The sequence below is a fragment of the Lactuca virosa genome, chromosome 2 (assembly GCF_052849685.1).
Source record: "Lactuca virosa cultivar CGN04683 chromosome 2, Lactuca_virosa_CGN04683_v6, whole genome shotgun sequence".
In the NCBI taxonomy this organism is placed as follows: Eukaryota; Viridiplantae; Streptophyta; class Magnoliopsida; order Asterales; family Asteraceae; genus Lactuca; species Lactuca virosa.
This window is the reverse complement of record NC_136427.1, coordinates 15,564,292-15,585,892: the sequence shown is the minus strand read 5'-3', so window position 1 is coordinate 15,585,892 and position 21,601 is coordinate 15,564,292.

Here is a 21,601-nt window from a genome sequence, read left to right as displayed (position 1 = left end):
TTAGTTGATGAATACAATAACTCATGTAGACTTGTTGAGTTCCGTTAGTTCTAGTAGTAAAATCATATTCGTGTCTAAAACCCTAAGTTATTAGACTATGCTTTAAACATTACTCCTAATATTTATAATACTTAGGCAGTACAACAACTATAATTAGAATTAAAACCAGGTTTTATCTTAACATCAAACCAATAATAACAACATATAACGTTCCTAGTTTTATCTTGACATAAAACCAACAATAACAACGTACATATCAATTAACATATAGAACTTCCGAGTATAACTCTGGAACTATATCGCACACGAAATATATATAGAATCCTAAGTGCAACTCAAGATCTACATTAGTACAAGAGCATACTAACAAGTTGATAATAGTGGTATATATTCAAATACTATATTTAGAACAACTATATCCCGGTTATTATAACTATCTATGTTGATACTAATATACTATCATATAGACATAATAGTAACGTATATACAATATTTAACATGCGTTTTCCGCCGAAAATATTAGAAAGTGGGGCCGTGAAACTCACCTTAATAGCATGATTTTATGTAATCTAAGCAAAAACGGTCAGCGGTTCGCGATCACCGGGCTCGGGAAGCGAAACGGCTTCAGCAAATGAGAGATAGAGAAAGTAGAAATGGTGTAAGGAGAGAGGAGGTCGGACTTGCTATTTATAGGAAGATTTTTGCCCTCTCACGACGTGAACCAAGGATGCTCACGTCGTGAGCTCGATCCTGATCACTTAGTAGACTCGCCATTTGTGTCCCTAGCTTCGATTGGTGTCATTTGACTCCTCACGTCGTGAGAAATCCTTGCTCACGTCATGAGCTTTTGACTTGGCACTCCGTAGACTTGCCATGTGTCTTCTAGCTTTAAAATGTGACATTTTGACTCCTCACGTCGTGAGCTCAGTCAGAGTAGGGTTTCTGACACGTGTCATGCTCTCAGACAGCTACAACTTTGGAAGGTCGTAACTTTTGCCTACGGACTCCGTTTTTGACGTTCTTTATATCCACGCATAGGTATTTACGAGTACTACAACTCTATTTTAGATTCCAATAGATAATTCTAAGTCTATTTTTAATTCCTCTTATTATAGAGATTTATAGTGTTTGGTTTATCATAACTTCTTCATGCAAAGTCAGATTTAGACGTTTTCTATATTTTTGGAATAGTATGGACGTATATTTTGAGTTGTATCATAAAGAAAGTTCATATTTGTATTAGAATTTAACATGAACTACATAGTACATTTATCACATTACTAGTTTAACAAAATCACATTACATGATTGGTATAATCACATGTGATTATTATTGACCTATCTTGACTAGTGTTACAACTTGGGTGTAAGACCTTGGATGGTTTCCATCGCATCCTTAGTAAAGACCTCGGGGGGTTCCCGAGGCACTTGGATGTAAGACCTTGGATGGTTTCCATGGCATCCTTAGTTAAGACCATGTGGGGGTTCCCATGACATTGGGCTAAGACCATGTGGGGGTTCCCATTGCACCTGGAGTAAGACCCTGGAGGGTTTCAGGGTATCCTTATATGTTTGTATGCATGGCTTGTGTAGCTTATATGGATGATATGGTTTATATGATTATGTGGTTCGTATGGGATATGTTATGGGGAAATCACTGACCTTCGTGCTTACATTTTTGTTTATGGTTTCAGGTATCATTGGTATAGAATGGAAGGGCCCGACTTGATCGCAGCGTACTCACCTGTGTTTTCCGCATTATGTGATTTTGGGATGTAACTCTGATAAATGTTTTAATTAAGCAATGTTCTTGTAATGATTGGATTTAAAAGATAACTGTGTTTTGATTATTATAAAAATGAAATTTTTACCGTGGATTTTTGGGTCGTTAAAAGTTGGTATCAGAGCCTTGGTTTGAGGGATTAGGACATACTTCCGGGTGTGTCTGAACTCAAACTGAGGATCTGTAAAGTTTTCAAAAGAAAAACGTTTTCAAGGAAGGAGTTTTCTAAGACAAGAAAGGGTGTGGTGTATGCAATCGGCCGAGCTCAAGTAAGTTTTCCCCAGAATACCCATATATGTTATCTGTTATGACATGATTTATGAATCTGTGAATCGTATGCTAGTTAGGGCTAGGAGAGATACCTTTGTATGTATGTTGTATGAGCTGGTAGACTTGCATGCTAGTGCTGATTAGTCAACAATAGATTGGCCTGATATGTGATGCTTGTAGCCTTGGGGATACTGGATGCTACGCCGGAATGGGGATGACTATTGGTATTGGTAACTGCTAAGTGTATGCTTTAAAATTTGTATACGGTTAGGATCTTATAGCCTTAGAATAACGAATTTGGCCTTATTTCCTATTTCTTGTCTGGTTGTGGTCCTAGGGTAGAGTCTATTATTCGACAGTCTATTAGATCCTGTTCTGTGTATAATTTGCATGCATAAGGCAGCCGGCAGTGAAGGTGGATGTGGATAGTATGAGTTGTGGTATGCGGGCTGAATGTTCTTTGATAGTTTCATGGGTTGGAGATTACCCTAGGGTAAGCCTAGGATGAGATTAGTGACAGGAGTTACCTGATTGCGAATTGTATGTGTGGATAGAATTGCTTGATTGGAGTAAGTTGGTTAATTTTTGGTTTTCTGAATGCTGCTTGCTTTGTGCTTTGTAGGACTCTTAGCAATGTGAGTTAGCTACTAAGTGAATATGCTAAGTCACATGTGGCATAAGATGGATAATCTCAGAGTGATGGACTTGACCATATTGCGCAGCTCTCGTTTGAGTCCAACCGTTCTAGGGATGAGTCTTTTACTCTAAGGATTATGTGATCTCTGTTGCATGTGGCTATATTCATGAAGTAGCTAGTCGACATTAATTGGAAACCCTTCAGCATCTGAGGACTAGGTGGGTTCAGGAACCTAGGAAAGCCTAGGATATGCTCCAATGCGTTTAGTGAGGCGATTTAGCGAGGTTGGTGCTTTCGTTTGAGGAAGTAACTTAGAGGATTCGGGAGGATTGCTGAGGAAAGTATGGATAGGTGTGGAAGGTAGTATTGAGACCGTACTACTGAATGCACAAGATCCATACTCGAATCGGTGAGAGTCTTGGAGAATATAAGAAGCCTATGGGAAGGAGAATTCTGGTTATGCTCTGATCGTGGGGACAACTGTTTTCCCAGATGAGGATAAGCATACATAGGGAAGGACCAGGGGTTTGGTCCCGACTCCGGTGGTGCGCCAATTAGTGGAAGGACTGCCAGGGATTTGAGTTCACATTGGATTAAGGAGATGGAAAGTGTTTTCCGCACTAGTCCTTACCCCTTAGGAGCTAAGGTTTGGTTAGCCTTGGATCTATTGTATCGGGCGACAAGGATTGATTATGCGATCTATGGTACTTTCGAGATTGGAGACTATGTCTTGGGAGTAGTTGTAGCCCAGTTTGGGGTAGAGGTTTCTTCAGCTACTGTAGTTCAGCCGTGGATGACTGAGCTGATGAATATATCAGGGTGCAGGACCCAGAATGGTATGATTCTAGAGCTCGAGGGCGGTATAGCGATTTGGGGTACCTCGGGAAGAGAGGTTCAGGTCAGGTGCATTTAGTGGAGGGTCTCGGGAAGAGACCCAAGTCTTCTGAACAACGTTTGAGAGGCCAGAAGGGCCGGAGTTAGTACGACACGTGCGGGAAACCATACGATGGAGTTATCGCCCCAGGAGTATGGGTTGCTACAAGCATAGCAGGATTGATCGTGTCAGTATGTGACATTGCTAGTGGGTGCTCGACTTTGGGCGTGTCTGATCTGATGGATCGGCGATAAGGTTTTGGACAGTTGTGGTGAGGTGAGAGTGTTGTGAGACTGCAGGGTAGCATGTAGCATTTTCCAGTCCCTAGACAGCGGTAAGATGGTGATAAATTTGTATTCGTCTTCGGATTTCTTCAGTAAAAGGGTGGCTTGGGAAGTGATTAGGATCATCCGATTGGTTAAGATTACCAGAGTATTCTTCAGTATATCTAGAGCTGAGTGATCTTGGTGTTTGGCTAGCAATGGGGCGCTTTTGTTATTCGACGTAGGATTTGGGCGGGTCATGCATATTGATGGAAATGGATCGAAGGTCCATAAGGTGTAAGAGGTGGAAGAGCATTGTCGAGCCCATGTAGGGGAGAAACAAGTGGCTGTTTAGGCCTAGGTTGTGTTGGTGAGAGTTCAGGAAACACCCAATCGTCAGTCGACATCGCCTTGATCATGCATAGTAAGCAGTGGGATTCCGTAGGGGTGATCCGAACTCCTGATGGGATATAGGATTCGGCTTGAGAGGTGCGATGTTGTGATAGTTTGAGTGTTGTGAGGCCATGGGTTGTAAGCATGGTTGGATGGAAGTAGTGTTAGGTTGCGATAGGATTGTAGTATTCATCGGTTCGAAGTAGACTATTTATGAGTTGGTCACAAGCATGGAAGGGGGATCAGCTCGTGCTTTGGGCACGCCGGCCAGGGTCGTCAGGGAATTATTCTCTGTTTTGGGATTAAGGATCTTTGGAGTCCGTGGGCGAGCTTGGATGATTATGGAAGTTCAGGTTGGAACTGGTAGAGACTGTTGAGTCAGGGGTTAGATCTTGAGTTGCAGGACATGCGGGTAACCATTGTGTGATGCAGAGGGGTTCTGGATGGGTAGCCTGGTTGTTGACTCTTGGGAACTTGGTGGTTGTACCAGGTGCGAGATTGGAAGTCTCGAAGATAGATTGGTTATACCAATCCATTGGTTAGGTAAAGGGGTTGGTAGCCACGAGAATGTGGTGTGAGAAGCAGGTGCAGATTCGTAGATGTTGTGTCATAAGTGTGTATCGAATCAGTTTTGGGTAAGATTTCGAGTCGGGTATCGCATATGATTTTTCGTTCCAGCGGAATAAGGATTGAGATATTTATACGCTGAGGGCATCAATCGCAAGGTTCAAGGGTAATGGATGGGTTTAGTTGATGGAAGTTTGAGTTATTGTGATGTGTCTTGGGTTGGCTTTATCCGTGAAGGAGCCATAGCTTGTTTGAAGTGAGGAAAAGATGGGTTGTTGGAGACCGGGTAGGAGATGAGACTGCAGTGGGTCATGTAGCATTCATTCTGTTAGCATAAGTTTGATGGCAAGGCGTGTAAGAAAGTCCTGCCAGTCAATTATCTTTTTGGGAGAGGCGTGGGACTGCTGTGTGTGAGTCTTTTGGCTTAGCAATCGGTTAGGTGTCTGGTGTTTCGGGTAGTGGGCAGACAAGTTGGGACCAGGGAGGTCTTGGCTACTTCTGAAAATCAACAGGTGGTATCAGGAAGAGTCGAAGTGGGTTTAGCGACTGGGATTCGTGTGTGGAGTTGCTTGTTATTCGGTAGCCGCATTTGACCAGTGATTATGTTCTTTTTGAAGCCTCAAGGTATTGCGGGTGGAAAGTATTCTGTTTAGGTTGGTTTTCTTATGGAATAAATTCGATGATGGTTCGGTGTGGGCAGTTGTCGGGAAGCTAGGTCAATTTGAAGTTTCGAGTTTCGGAAGGATAGATGTGGTTTTATCCAAGAGGGTTTAAGGTTCGTTCCGTTTCAGGTTGGTATGTCTTTTAGGGTTGGTATCGGTTGGCTTGGGAAGGCTGTATTTATTCCAAATTGTGGAGGTATTGACTAGATCGTTGGATGTGTTGGGGTAGGTACAGACGGATTTTGAGGACAAAATCTAATTCAAGTGGAGGAGAGTTGTAACATCCTGTTTCGAATTGTTCCCATTTGGAATTGGTGATCAAAGGATTAAGTTCTATATTGCTACGGATACCTGAGGGGTTGGGTTTCGGACTCAGTTGGAGTTGGATAATGTACCTTGGATTGCTCGGGTATTCAGTTTGAGTTATTGGATCAAAGGGTATTTCAGTAATTTATCAGCTCAGACTTTTATGGAAAATGGATGTTAGTTCGGGATATGTTATGGTAGGCAGGAATTGATAATAAGGTTGAGTGTCTCGATACTGTTCTATGGATATATGAATGGTTGGAGTCGGAGTTGTATCGAGTGAGTTATGGCCTTCGGGAGAATTAGGGTTTTGGGAAAAGCCCTAGTACGCGCGGCGTACCGAAGTGAAGGAACTACACGAAGCGTAGCTGGGAGGAACGTGTAGCGTAGATGAGAGGTTGGGTCGGGGTGCGCGGCCTCGTACGCGAGGAGTACGAGAAGGTACGCTGGGCGTACGACGGTCATATTGAAAAACCATAATCTTAGGGTTGTGCCCTATATAAGCATAATGTTAAGCCTATTTCTTCATTCTAAGTTAGCCCCCACCCTCAAAAACCATAGAAATCATCCTTAATCATTCATGGTGGCATTTCGAGCTTATGGAGTCCATTTTTGGAGTATTTGGCACATTTTCAAGGAGGTGGAGTTTGATGCAAAGATGGATATCAAGGAAAAGATTATGTATCTGGCTTTTGTGACTCATTTCAAGATTGATGAAGGTTTAACACTTTGAACTTGATCATTGATGTTTTAGATCTACCATTTATGGGTTTTTGTTCATTTTGGTCCCAAGTATGAGATCTAGTGGTCTTGATTTCATTCCTGGAGCTTTGAGTTGCCCCTCTTAATGTTTTTAAGGTTCAAGCTCCATAAAGTTGGCCCCTTTAGAGTTTAAGACCATCTATGTTGGAGTTTGAGCCATTTCCATGAAAATATAATGCTATGTGGTCTTTTGAGGCATGCAATGTCACCAAGTCTGTGACTTTATGGGTTTAGACATTAGATGGGACTCAGATATGTGGCTTGGATTTGTTGGACCAAGAATTAAGAGCATAATGAGGAATTGGCTTAATGGACTAGTACATTGGGCGTACAAGTCTGTACGCACAACGTACAAGCCAAACAACCTGTACGCTTAGTGTACAGCTGAGTACGCCCTATGTACTCAGTAAGATTGGATTTCGTGATTGTGGGCCTCGGGTTGGGCCATTTATTGGACTAAGTTGTTGTGGGCCTCCGTGGGCCAATTGGGAACAAGTTTATGGACTAAGGAATCATTGGACTTTAGGATAAGGCCCATTGGAAAGGCTTGGGACCAATTTGGAAAATTGGGCCATAAGTGGGCCATATATGGGCCTTGATGATTATGAGATATTGGACCATCAGAATGCCAAGTGTTTGGACTAAAATAAATGGTTAGCCCTTAAGGTAACACCATGTAGACGTTTGGGCCCAATTTGGAAAATTGGGCCATATGTTGGGCCTTGGTTGATTATTGGCTTTTAGGCCTTTAGAGTGAGTTTGGGCCTTGGTTTTGAACTAAGCTAGGTTAGGGATAAAATTGTCCTTTTACCCCAGGTGTGGATTTATGGTTATGCATTGAAACCTAAATGGCTAATTGGGTGTTGTTTTGATGTGGACAGTTCGGGAGTCTCTCATCCAGCAGCTAGAGTTTTATCCGCGGGACTTCGTTAGTGTGAGGTGAGTCTCCTCACCATACCAATGGGTCGAAGGCACCAAGGCCGGACCATTATTTGCTATGTGGTATGCTAGTTGATTATCTTGTATGTGGTATGCTATTTGTATTTGTGATACTTGCATGAAAGACCTCCGGGGGTTCCCGAGGCACTTGAGTGTAAGACGTTGGAGGGTTTCCATGGTATCCTTAGTAAAGACCTCGGGGGGTTCCCGAGGCACTTGATTGTAAGACCTTAGAGGGTTTCCATGGCATCCTTAGTAAAGACCTCGGGGGGTTCCCGAGGCACTTGGGTGTAAGATCTCGGAGGGTTTCCATGGCATCCTTAGTTAAGACCATGTGGGGGTTCCCATGATAATGGGCTAAGACCATGTGGGGGTTCCCATGGCACCTGGAGTAAGACCTTGGAGGGTTTCCAGGGCATCCTTAATTGTTTGAATGCATGGATTGTGTAGCTTATATGGCTGATATAGTTTATGTGATTATGTGGATCGTGTGGGGTATGTTATGGGGAACTCACTAAGCTTCGTGCTTACATTTTTGTTTATGGTTTCAGGTATCATTGGTTTGTTTATGGTTTCAGGTATCATTCTTTATCCTCCCATTTAAAAATAGTTCTCTCATCTGAGAGACATTATAAGGACCAAACATACCTGATAAAGTTAGATAATACCAAAGATAAGGAAACGTACTGTACTTTCTCTTCTTTGCTTCTGAAGTTGTATTCATGTCTGGATGATAGTATAACATATCTTCTTCTTCTCCTCTTTCTAATTTTCGAGTTTTTGAGAAACACTTGAACTTTTGAATCTTTAACAGATCTTAGAACAAATGTTCTAAACCGCTCTGATACCATTGAAGGTCCCAAAACCTTTGTCGATTCGTAGGTCAAATATAAATAAGAAAGAACAATCAAGAACAATGAAGAAAAGAAAAAGTAAAGAGCACAAGAGATTCTCCAAATGTTCCTTTAACCAAGAAAAGAGGTTTTGTGATGAGACAAAGAATCAAGTATTGAACGAATTAGAGTGTAAATTCAAAGTAGAATTGAAAGATTTGAACACCGATGTAAATATGATCTGATTGGCTCTATTACGCTTTTGCAAATTTTACAGAGTACAATGAATATTCTGTAAAGACTTCTTTGTCTAAGACACTAGTAACCACTCCTATTTATAGAAGAGAAAAGCGTACAAAAAATATACTAAGGACTAAACATGAAGCTTCGAATATTATGCCCTAGTAAAATACATTACAAAAATGTTCGAAGACCCTAAATACAAACTTCGACTATTACAACATTTCGACCCTAACAATCTCCCCCTTTGTAATCAAAGTCGAAGTCTTCAGTTTGTAAGTAGAGTAATGGAGTACAGCAAAAATCTTCGAACCTCAGTATACCAAGAAATAATTTTCTTCAATTCCTTCTTGTCTCCTTCATTGTTCTTTTTGCAGTGGTTCATACGAACAATCAAGTTCGTATATTGAGATGTAGAATATCTCTCCACTTCGCTAGCTTGGAACAAAAACCGCTTCGCTTTTCCAGCTTTATCCTTTCCAGCAAAAACTATTCCAAATGGCTTTAAACATATTTCTCCATCAGCATATTTCTTTAACTCAGTCTGATTTAACGAAGGAGCCATTGGAACTTTTACTTCCATTCCCTTTGCAGTAGCCAACTCCACATCAGTCAGTGCTAGGCACTCATAATAATTCTCAATGAAGATTTTGATGTGAGCAACTCCAAGTTTGAATTCCTCTGGATATGTGTTTTGCAGAAAAGAAAAGGATTTGTCTTTTAGAAGCAATGCCACTTGTATAAGGTCATACAAGTTTATCAGAGGAAAATCTGCAATAGTGAATTCACATGTTTTTCCATTTGCCCTGGCCACAACATATTTAACATTTTGAACAATGTTTTCAAAGACCACATCCTTTTTCATGCTTATCACCTTCTTGATCTTGATCAGTGACCAAACATCCTCAGGGGCTTTGCCAAGTACTGCATGAAAACGAATTTTCATATGAGTCCATTCATCTTTTTCTTTGAAATTCCCTTCAGCTTTGAACTGAGGCATGATGAACATCATCTCATTTATAGGGAAATCCAACTGGCATGCATCAGTGTTTGTAACCACATAACTCTGTTTTGGCTTCTTATCAAATGAGTACATGTGATTAAAGGCAACCAAGGCTTCGATTGTTTCATAGTTGTAATGTTTTGCTGGATCACCTTTATTCATGCCCTTCGGATCACCAGCCCTCTAAGTCATGATGCTTTGAATAAGCCTCATTTTCTCGAGTTCAGCTTCAGCTTCAGCCTTCTTTTCTTCTTTAGATTTTTCAACCAGAATTGATTTTCCTTTGTCTTTCGAAGCAGATTTTTCAGTTACGTCTTTTAGCTTCGAACCACTTCCACCAGATTCCAAAGGTTTACCAATTACAATTCCTTTCGAAATTGTTCTTGTAATTGGTAATGTTGTTACGATTGTTGTGGTCACTGGTTGAGCAGACACAATTACTGGTTTTGTTGAAGGGATGCTAGATGAAAATACCTTGCCCACCACTTTCGCTTCTTCTTCTGTTGACTTCCTTTCTCCCCCTTGCACCCCTGTGAAAACAGGAGGGGCAGTAGTTGTGGGAAGAAGACTGGATATGCGAAATAGTGGAGCAAGTTGCTTGTTAAGTATGGCTTCGAACTGCACAAACTTCTGGGATAAAAATTCTGGAGTAATCAACGGTGACGAAACCGGTTTCGTTGAGATCTCCTTCAACTCCTTTAACAACTTGATCACACCTTCAAAATTTTCACTTTCAGACTTGGAGATTTGAGTTATTTGAGGACCCAAACCTTCGTATAGCTTGACAAATCGAGTGACAGCATCACAAATGATATCGACCTTCTGATTCAAGGACGCATAATCATGTTGAACAGATAGAATTTCCTTTTTCATGTCTTCACGAAGTTCGTGAATTTGGGAGTTAACATCCTCCCTCACTTTCTTGACTTCCTGAACAAAAAGAACATGTCGTTCTTTTGTTATGCTTCGCAGATCCTTAACTTCTCCCATAAAATCAGATCTGAGAGTTTTAACACGAAGCTCAGAATTCTGATCTGTGTAATCAACCTTTTCTAAAATAACAGACTCTGAGGCTTTCATCATTCCAGAAACTTTGTTGATTACTCTTGATTCAAACATCTTGAGCATAGAATCAACCTCCAAACTTGAAATAGATGAACCTCCGCCAAGATCAGCTTGGGATTGAATGATGGAGTTCAACTTTTGATTAAGAATTTTGTATTGCTTCATTGTCATTAACATATGATCAGGAAATTCTTCTTCTTCATCATGAAACTCTATGTCTTCGAATGTTCCACCAAACCCTTCATTATCAGTTTGAGTGGGTGAAGATGGTTTGGGTGTATCAGTGGATTGAGAGGAAAAAATGGAAGTAATTGGTTGATTGATGATATGTTCAAAGGTTGGTGAAACAGTGGTTGATGTGAGAGGAATAGTAGATGTTGGTGTAACAGAAACCAATGATTCGAAAGGAGTAGAGATAATTGGACCTTGATCTGCATCTTTCGAACCACCTTCACCCATGTTGACATTTGCATCCGTATCAGATACGTGTGCAGGGATGCCTGAAGTTCGAACCTCCTCAAAAATTGACTTGGCAATCGAAACTTCGGGTGGTATGATAACAGTCTTCTCAGGAATGGAACTTGTAATGATAGAAGTGAACTCTGGAGTTTCTGGTATTCGTTCATCCTCTTCTGTAGACTCAGTAGATAAAACAATCTTTCGAGTCTTCTTCATCTTCTTCTTTTTCGGTTGTGACAAGTGTTTTGCCATATCTTCTTCTGCTCTTTTCTTGGATCCGGGAGAAACAGGAACAAGTACCTCACGAATTAAAACTCCTTGGTGAGTAATTTGAGGCTTGCGAATCAACTTCTGTGATGGTGACTTTCGTTTGTGAGTGGATTTCATCTTGATTCTTCGAAACATCCCTGTTTTCGAAGGAATAATCACGTTCTCTTGAGTCTCTTCCACTATTGGCTCAATCACTTGTGTTGCTTCAACTGTCACTGCAACATTTTCTGTCTTCTTCTTTGGAGATTTAGAGGATGTTGAACCCTTCGTTTTCTTTTCAAGTGAAGCAGGATCAGCTTTCTTCGACTTTTTGGTCTTCTTTTCGTCGCGTGGCAACAAAATTCCCGTAGGAATAAAAGAATCGAATGTTTTCAGATATGCAATCAAAACAGGATTCGTAGGATCCACCCTTTTAAGCATCGCGTCTGGAATCCGAGCAATGTTTGGAAATTCATCATCATTGTCAACAACTTCCTTTGGAAAGTGATAAGATTGAAAAGTAACCTTCTCTTCTTCATTTGAAACCAAGATGCCTTCCTTGGTGTAAAAATGTTGCAGAATTAGACTCCAGTACCTAGCACACGAAATGCCATGAACAACATTCGTATGTTCTACTCCTTTTTGGAATTCCTTCCATAGCTGTGTAGAGTAGTCTGCTGGAAGATCATAGTATAAACCAGCCACCATGGCATAAACCTCCATCCTTCCTTTATCTAATCCATCTGTTCTTCCGGTTAAACAACGCAAAAATATCCCAAACAAAAAATTCCATACTTTTGGAAGACCAGACTTCTTAAAGTCACTTATCTTTGACAATGGGGGCTGATATCCCATTTCATTAAACATATGAATTATTTGGGAGAATTAAAATTCAACAAAAGGAGGTGTATTTGGAATGTCAAGAATCTGACAAAACAGTTTCTTGGAAAGCCTAACCTTTTTGTCATTGATTAGGTGAAAAGTAATCGAATCAGAGGCTTTGTTGTATGTGGCAGTAGATCCTGCTTGAGAAAGCCAGGATACCGGAACAGAAAAGGAATTGAACATTGCTTTGGATAAAACAGAGTGTTTTAAAGAAACAATAAGCATCTTGAATTCTTCTGGACATTGAGAAAGTTCACCATCCACATAATAATTGGTAGATTGAATCTTCATAACTGGTGTAGAAGAAGTATCTTTAGTAGAAGGATCAACATGAGCAGTAGTCGCCATTATTAGGGTTTGAAAAAGATGAAGAACAGAGAATTTGAGAAGTTTTAAGTTTTGATCGTGTAAACGTATAAAGTACTCTTGAACCCCCTTTTATATGTAACCCTAAATGATTTGAATTTGAAGCGGGATGCATTTAATGAGATCCGACGTGGCACCTTGAAAATCGGACCTGTACAGCGGAAAGGTAGCCATGCGTCAAAAAGTGTCTGTCACATCACCTAGAAAACCGGGCAGAATACCATACGTCACGTATACACAGCCTGTCATTATCCCCTTAATAGAATTGTAACCGTTAGAACCCTTCGAATGGAGGCAAGGCTCTTTCACTTTTGGGATAAAAAGCGAAGTCATTTGCCAGATGTTCGAAATCATCAGCCTGAGTTGGTATTACTCAGAACCTCAAGGATTTCGTGTGTGTAGTGTGCCAAAGAAAGTTTAGACAAGAAACAACAATTTTTTTTTTAAATTTGTGATGTCAAAAATTTAATTTGACACGAATGCAGTTAAACCCCGGGCAAAGGTTGCTTCGTTAATCATCAAGAGAGATAATCAACAGCTTGTGTATGTTCCCGTGAATTACAATCGAATACTTTTTGATAAGTATCAAAGGGCTTCTTTTAAGAATGCTTCATGGGTAGGTTCAAAATTTCGTTACATGTCAACCTAAACATAAGGTGATAAAGTGTAACAGAAATTACTTGTATGACCAGTGTAGTCAGTGACAAGTCGGCTTTGAAAAATTTTAACATGACTAGGACATTCGAATGAAACTCACACGAAAATCATATTCATAAAAAAAAATTTGTATACTGGATCTTGTTGGGTAACAAACATCGTGGGTTTCGAATGCTTGATCAAGACCACTCATTCGAAATGAATATGATATGGAGTTTCGAACATTGGTACAGAAACAAAAGTTTCGTATATATCTGGAACAATGTTCCCGTCAATTCCTTAATTTGTAAGATTTTTGGGTTTCACTTCCATCACGGACTCATGATGTCAGATCATAAACACAGAGTTTTTATATGTCTAAGTCTCGATGGGTTTGATCAGAGACCTCTCGGATATACGTCTTTGTGTGTGATCGTGTAAGAATGTTTTGGATGAAAAAGATTGGTGTAAGACATGAAAAGTACCTCTGTTATGTTTTGGACCAAACAGGAAACTCTTAACTCATTGTGAGAAGAGTAAGGTAGCTCAGAGACTAATGTGAATATAAGCCTGATTGGGAAGAAATTTTCGTACGAAACATTTCATTAAGGCTTTCGTACACACACATTGAGTCATGGAGGCTTTGGACGACATGCAACAGCATGCTTCTAGGGACAACCTAACTAATTCGAATAATGAGAACCATATCAATTCATACGAAAAATTTTACCTGACCCTAAAACTGCATGCATTGTCCCCGCTGAAAATTAGTGACAATCATGCGAATTCGAAGCGGTCGAAGCGTTGACCATGAACAGTAACCACTAACTCAACACTGAAAATAAGTGACAATCATGCGAATTCGAAGCGGTCGAAGCGTTGACCATGAACAGTAACCTCTGAATGCTGAATGACTTTGTGTTATTTTTTTTTCAGCGCCTCTGATTCATTCTTTTTCGCCTATCATTCTTCTTTTTCGCATGGAACATAATTGCCATCGATCATTCCAAGACCTTCTATTATTCGCATTAGAGATTTTTCATCCAAAGCTTTCGTGAATATATCAGCTAACTGATCAGTTGTTTTCACGAAATGTACTTCAATGTTTCCATCCTCCACGTGATCTTTAATGAAATGATAACGAAGAGCTATGTGTTTAGTCTTCGAATGCTGCACAGGATTATGACAAATTCTTATTGCACTTTGAGAATCATAATATAATGGAATCTTTTTCATATTAATTGCATAATCACGCAATTGACTTTGGATCCAAATTATTTGCAAAGTGCAAGCAGCAGCAGCCACATATTCTGCTTCAGCTGTGGAAATTGACACACACGTTTGCTTTTTCGACTGCCAGCTGACTAATTTGCCATCAAGAAATTGACATCCTCCACTTGTGCTTTTTCGATCAAGATTACAACCACCCAAGTCTGCATCTGAGTATGCTTGAACGAAGAATCCAGTTTTCGAAGGATACCACAATCCTAACGAAATTGTGCCTTTAAGATAACGAAAAATATTCTTCACTGCAGTAAGATGTGGTTCGCGTGGATTAGACTTATACCTAGCACAATTACACACAGAAAACATGATATCAGGTCTACTTGCTGTTAGATAAAGTAATGAACCAATCATGCTCCTATACAACATTATATCAACAGCAGGTTTGTCCAACGATGGTGTTAGCTTTATGCCTGTTGCCATTGGTACACGAAGCTTTGTGCTATTCGTCAATCCAAACTTTTCTAACAGATTTTTCGTATATTTTTCCTGATTAATGAAAATCCCTTCTCTGTTTTGACGAATATTCAATCCAAGGAAATTATTGATTTTTCCCTCATTTCAAATTTGCTTTTCATCAATTCTTCGAATTCTCTAGACAAAGCAGGGTCAGTCGAGCCAAAAATAATATCATCAACATAAATTTGAACAAGCATTAGATGATTCCCCACTTTCTTTCGAAATAATGTGGGATCAACTGATCCTTGTTTAAATTTAGATTGTTTCAAAAATGATGTAAGTGTTGCATACCCTGCTCTTGGTGCTTGTTTCAGACCATAAACTGCCTTATCTAAAATATAAACATGATTAGGATATTCTTCGTTAATAAAACTTGGGGGTTGTTCCACATAAACTGTTTCTTCAAGCTCTCCATTGAGAAATGCACATTTCACGTCCATTTGATAAACATCAAAATCTTTGTGAGCTGCATAAGCCAAAAATATTCGAACCGCCTCGAGTCTTGCGACAGGGGCAAAAGTTTCTTCATAGTCGATTCCTTCTTGTTGTGAATATCCTTTTACAACAAGTCTGGCTTTATTTCGAATAATGTTTCCATCTTTGTCAGTTTTATTTTTAAAAATCCATTTTAACCCGACAATCGAAACATTTTCAGGTTTAGGAATTAATCTCCAAACCTTGTTTCGTTCGAATTCAGACAACTCCGATTGCATTGCATCAACCAAAGCTGAGTGTTCCATTGCATTCTTAATTGTTTTGGTTCAATTTTAGAGATGAAAACATTAAACATGCAAAATTCTTGATGAGTATTCAATACCTCATTCTTTGTACGAATTTGAGCTCTTGTCAGAACTCCCTCTTGTGGATTCCCAATAACTTGATCCTTCGGATGGTCTCTTGTCCATTTTTCCATGGGTGGATATGCTGGATCAAATTCCAAAGGGGCATCTTCGTATATTTCATCATTTTCAGAGCCTGCATTCGAACAAGCATCATCAACATTATGCTCCCCCTCCACAACATGCTCCCCCTCAATTTCAACATTCAATTGTTCTTTCTCCCCCTCGAAAGAATGCTCTTCATCATCTAAAGTATTCGAATCCAATTGCTCCCCCTCCAGTGGACTATCACTCATAGTTTCGCCTTCTTGAGGAGTCGATGGTGAATCATCAGTAAGTTTTGAAAATTCTGGTATGTGATTATCAGGAGCATGAACTTCAGCATCAACTGCATGATCTGAAATTCCAAAAATCAAATCATAATCAGTATCATCCATTTGTATAGATTCAGTTTCAACTTGTGTTTCTTGTAAAATTGGATGATTCGTAAATCTATGCTCATTTGATTTAACATAATAATCATCGAATGTGAGATTGAACGTTTCTTCCACTTTTCGTGTTCGCTTATTTAACACTCGATATGCCACTGAATTGTGCGAATATCCAAGAAAAATTCCTTCATCAGCTTTTGCTTGAAACTTCGAAAGATGATCCTTGAGATTCATAATAAAACACCTACATCCGAAAACATGAAAAAACTTCACATTAGGTTTACGATTATTCAGAATCTCGTATGGTGTAATATTAAATCGACGATGAATGAACGATCTGTTTTGAGTAAAACATGCAGTTGAAACAGCTCCAGCCCATAGATATTGAGGTAAATTCGCATATGCCAACATGGTTCTTGCTGCTTTGCATAATGAGCGATTCCTTCGTTCTACAACACCATTTTGTTGTGGTGTATATGGAGATGAAAAATTATGCGAAATTCCTTTGTCCACCAAAAATGAATCAAGAATTTTGTTCTTAAATTCAGTTCCATGATCACTCTTGATTTTTCTAACAGTCTTCTTCAACGTGGTTTCCATCTTTTTGATAAAGTCAATTATAATTTGTGCAACTTCGGATTTGAGCCTGAGAAAATAAACCCACGTAAATCTGGAAAAATCGTCAACAATAACTAAAATGTACCGTTTATTGTTGAGAGTTGAAACAGTCGAAGGACCACATAAATCAATATGTATCAACTCAAGAGGTGCAACAATTTTCGAATCAATTGTGATTGGATGACCTTGTTTATGTTGCTTGCCAACTTCACAAACTGCACATAAAGAATCATTGTCAAATTTAAGTACAGGTAAACCTCTTACCAGATCTTGTACCACAAGTTTATTTATGTTTCGAAAGTTGAGATGTGAAAGTCTTCGATGCCATAACCAGCTTAAATCAGATGTAGCTTTCGAAAGAAGACATACTGCTGGTTTGCCTACAATTGGATTGATGTCCAAAGTGAACATGTCACCTTTCCTTTTAGATTTCAGTAATATTTCGTTTGTGTTAACATTCGAAATACCACTTCCTTCTTCGTTGAAAAGAACTTGATTGCCAGTGCCCACAACAAGTTGAGAAACACTAATCAAGTTATGTTGAAGACCATCAACATATGCAACACGATTCACTGTGAATTGTCCATTTGTGATTTTTCCATATCCCATGACTTGACACTTTTGATTGTTCCCAAACTTTACTACTCCAGCATTTTTGAGACTTCGAAAATCTCTTAAATTCTCCTTCTTTCCAGTCATGTGACGAGAGCAACCACTATTAATGTACCATTTGTTATCATATTGCTCGTCACACAATACCTGCAATTAATGAAAATTTTTAGGTACCCAAGGCTTTTTGGGTCCTTGGAAATTAGATTTCAAATTCGAATGAAATGAAGAACTTTTAACCCAATCACAAACTTTAGTTTTGAGACTATCAATTAAGTTCACTTCATCATCTAAAGGAACTGAAACATAAGTGTTTGATAGTTTCGAATGTTCACTGACTTTTCCCTTCGCATCTTGAGTTTGTAATTGAACAGTCTTCGCTTTTGTTACAGGTCTCCATGTTTTGACTGAGATATTCGAATCCTTAGATGATGAGCTGCCATTCGAAGAAGTATTGACATACTTTTCGTATGCTTCATGAATTTGCTCTTTTGAATATTTATTTGACTGATACATTTTTCCTCTTCCGTCAAGCCAATGATCAATGTTCTTCCTTGAAGTCATTCCTTTTTCCCGTGACGTCCTCATAGTTTCTTTCTTTGTGTAATTAGGAAAATTTGGCTTTTGAGGTACAAAATCAACTTTGGGTTTGGTAACATAAGAGTAAGCATAGGAGTTATCAATTTTTGATTTAAAATGTTGACGTTGAAAAACTTTTTGATTTGAATTGGATCTTTCTGAAAAATCTCTTGTTTTGTTAGTTTCAGAAACTTTCGAAAACTTTGTTTTCTTATGTACTTCAGACCTTGTTTGATTTGATTGAGATGATTGTTGAGTTTTTGAAAAAGAATCATTTTTAATGTTGAAAACCTTTTTGATGGATTGTGATTCAGACATCTTTTGAGACTCAATATTTTGCCAAAATATTTTATTTCGTGCTTGTCTTTTTGAAATGTTGTTTTCCTTCGAAAATGTGTCAATTTGATCTTTAAATTCCTTAGAGTTTAATTTGACAACTTTTTCATCTTCCTTTTCAACACGAATTACTTTCTTTTTTTCAACTTTTGATTTTTCAACCCATTGTTTTTGTGGTTTTTGTCGTTGAAAAATATATGAATTCTTTGTTAAGTTGTTTTCAACTGTGTTTTGATTTGCGAAAAAACCTTCCTCAGTTGTTTTTGAATTATCCTCGTCAACCATCTTCTTGAACTCTGGTTTGATATTCTCAACATTTCCGGTAGTTACGAAAACTTGATTTGGAAAAATGACATCATCTGTGCATTTGAAATTTGGAAAAACCACCATGTTTGTTTCAAGATAATGTTCACCTTTTTCATTCATCACTTTTTCGAACTTTTGTGTATCACCATACACTTGGTCAACAACTATTCATGGAATTACTTCTTTCTTTGACGATTTCTTTTCTTTCGAAACTTTCTCTACATCTTCATCATCACTATCATCAGTTTGGTAATCTTTGAGATCCACGAAGTTCATTTTACTAACTTTCGAAGTTGAGGGAATATCCGTTTCTTTCTCAACTATCAAATCCTTAACTTTTTCTTTCCCTTTAGAATTCGAAGCAACATTAACAATAGACAACTGAGAACAATCAACATCTTCAAGCTCACTAATTTCACTAATATTGTCAGAATTATCTTCAATATCAGCAAAATTAGATTGAGAATCAGATGATGAATTCTCAGTCTTTTTCAAAATGTGAATTTGTTCAGATTTAGTCAAAGTATCATTTACAATGTTAACTAAATCATTCGAATCAAGACATTCATCAACTTTGACAATTCCATATCTATACTTGTCATTCGGAACTTTGTCAAAATCAGCTATTTCTTTTTCACAGTCATACGAAATGTTATCTACCTTAGCTCTTTCATAAGCTAAAAATGGCAGCAATTTTCTATGTTGTTCTTTACTGATTTCGCATGAATGATGAAGTTCAGTTATTTTCCCATACAGTCTTTTAGCAGCATTACAGTAAATGTTTCTTTGTGCTAACAACAGTTTATTATCACTAGATAAATTGTCCCTATCAACCATGATATTCGTTATTTGAAGTTCTAGACAATCTATCTTAGTGATTTTCGAATCTAATTTCTTCTGTGTCTCTAGCAATTGCATTGACAGCTTCTTAGCCTCATTGCTAGTAGATACCACAATCGAATCAAAATAAGTAACAGTTTCATCAAAAGATACTAATTCAGAATTATAAGCATGTACTGGAATATTAAAAGATTCAAGAATGTTTCGTACCTTTGTGGTCATTGGTGATTTGTCAGCTACTTTTGATACGAAGCATCTTCCATGCACTTCGCATGTTTCCTCCTCTGATTCTTCCTCCATTTTTGCAAACATAGCTCCATGGGTTGGATTTCGCATTTCCTTATCATCTGATCCAGATGACCAGATTTGATAAGTACCATATTCATCCTCATTCGCACCCTTTGCAACCAGAGACAAATTCTTGGCTTTCGCACGAACCTCCTCCAACTTTTCAGCATAGTACGCCTCATCCTTGACCTTATTCTTTCTCTCATCCTTCTTTCGAAGCATACAGTCATTAGCAAGGTGATTAGCACCATTGCAATAATGGCAATCAATCCCAGCATCTCCCTTTAGCTTCTTCTCAGACTTTCCCTCAACAGGCTTCGAATCTTTCATCTCATCTTTCTTTTTCTCTTCCCAGCACTTTTACTCAGAAAGTTCCCTTTTGTCTCAGACGACTTTGCCTTCGGATTGAAAGGCTTTTTGAAGAACTTTTTCACACGATTGTTTGAATAAAAGGCAACTGCCTCATCATCTGAATTCATGATGAACCCTTCATCTTCATCCGAAGCATCTTTCTCAGCATCTTTTTCAGAGATCTTCGAAACCAAAGCTAGTGGACCTCCCAACATAGCCTTCGATTCTTCAGCTATTTCGTTCACTTCGCTTTCATGAGTCTTAAGTTGGTTGTACAAGTCATTCAATGTTGACGTATCAAAGCTCTGTTGATTCTTCACCATCATGCTCACACTACGCCATTCCTTTCGAAGTCCCATAACAAATATCAGATTGAATTCCATGGCTGATCTGGTTATACCATATCGATTGCATCGATATATCAATTCATTAAGACGATCATAATAAACTTCAATTGTTTCACCATGTTTCTGTCTAATGTCCTTCAGCTCCACTAAACATTGCTTCAGAGAATTAACTTTCGTCTTCTCACTTCCCTGAAATTTTTCCTTGAGATTGTTCCAGATTTCCTTTGCAGTTGTACAACTCCTCACGTAGTTGTAAACAACTGGAGGCAAAGCTCCTCTTAGCTCTCTTACACACCTTTTCTCCAGCTTTTTCAGACGATCAGATTGATTTTCAACTTCAGAGTTTCCAGAGGAAGAACCAATTGGTTGAACATTCGATGGTGGATTGAGATTTCCAGAAATGCAATTCCACAGTTCTTCATCCAATCCATTGAGATAATCCTGCATACGATCAGCCCACTGATCGTAATACTCAGGGATGAGCATAGGAATTTTGGTGGATGATCCTAGAAGATGAGAAAATGAAGTCATGGAATTCAGATTGAATGACGCCATTGTTGTACGGAATAGATCCTTGAGAATTTTTGAAGAAACTTTGAGAATTTGACAACAAACTGTATGATTCAAATCACAATCACTCTTAGAACACTCGATTCAATGAATTAAGTGCAGAATCGAATCACAGACTTAGATCTAAACAACTTTTCACTTTCAAAAAGTGCGGAATCTTTTGAATCAAAAAGTTGACTCAAAAACCTTTTGAACAAAGTGAAAATCAGATCAGAGATATGATTCCTGCTCTGATACCAATTGATGAGACAAAGAATCAAGTATTGAACGAATTAGAGTGTAAATTCAAAGTAGAATTGAAAGATTTGAACACCGATGTAAATATGATCTGATTGGCTCTATTACCCTTTTGCAAATTTTACAGAGTACAATGAATATTCTGTAAAGACTTCTGTGTCTAAGACACTAGTAACCACTCCTATTTATAGAAGAGAAAAGCGTACAAAAAATATACTAAGGACTAAACATGAAGCTTCGAATATTATGCCCTAGTAAAATACATTACAAAAATGTTCGAAGACCCTAAATACAAACTTCGACTATTACAACATTT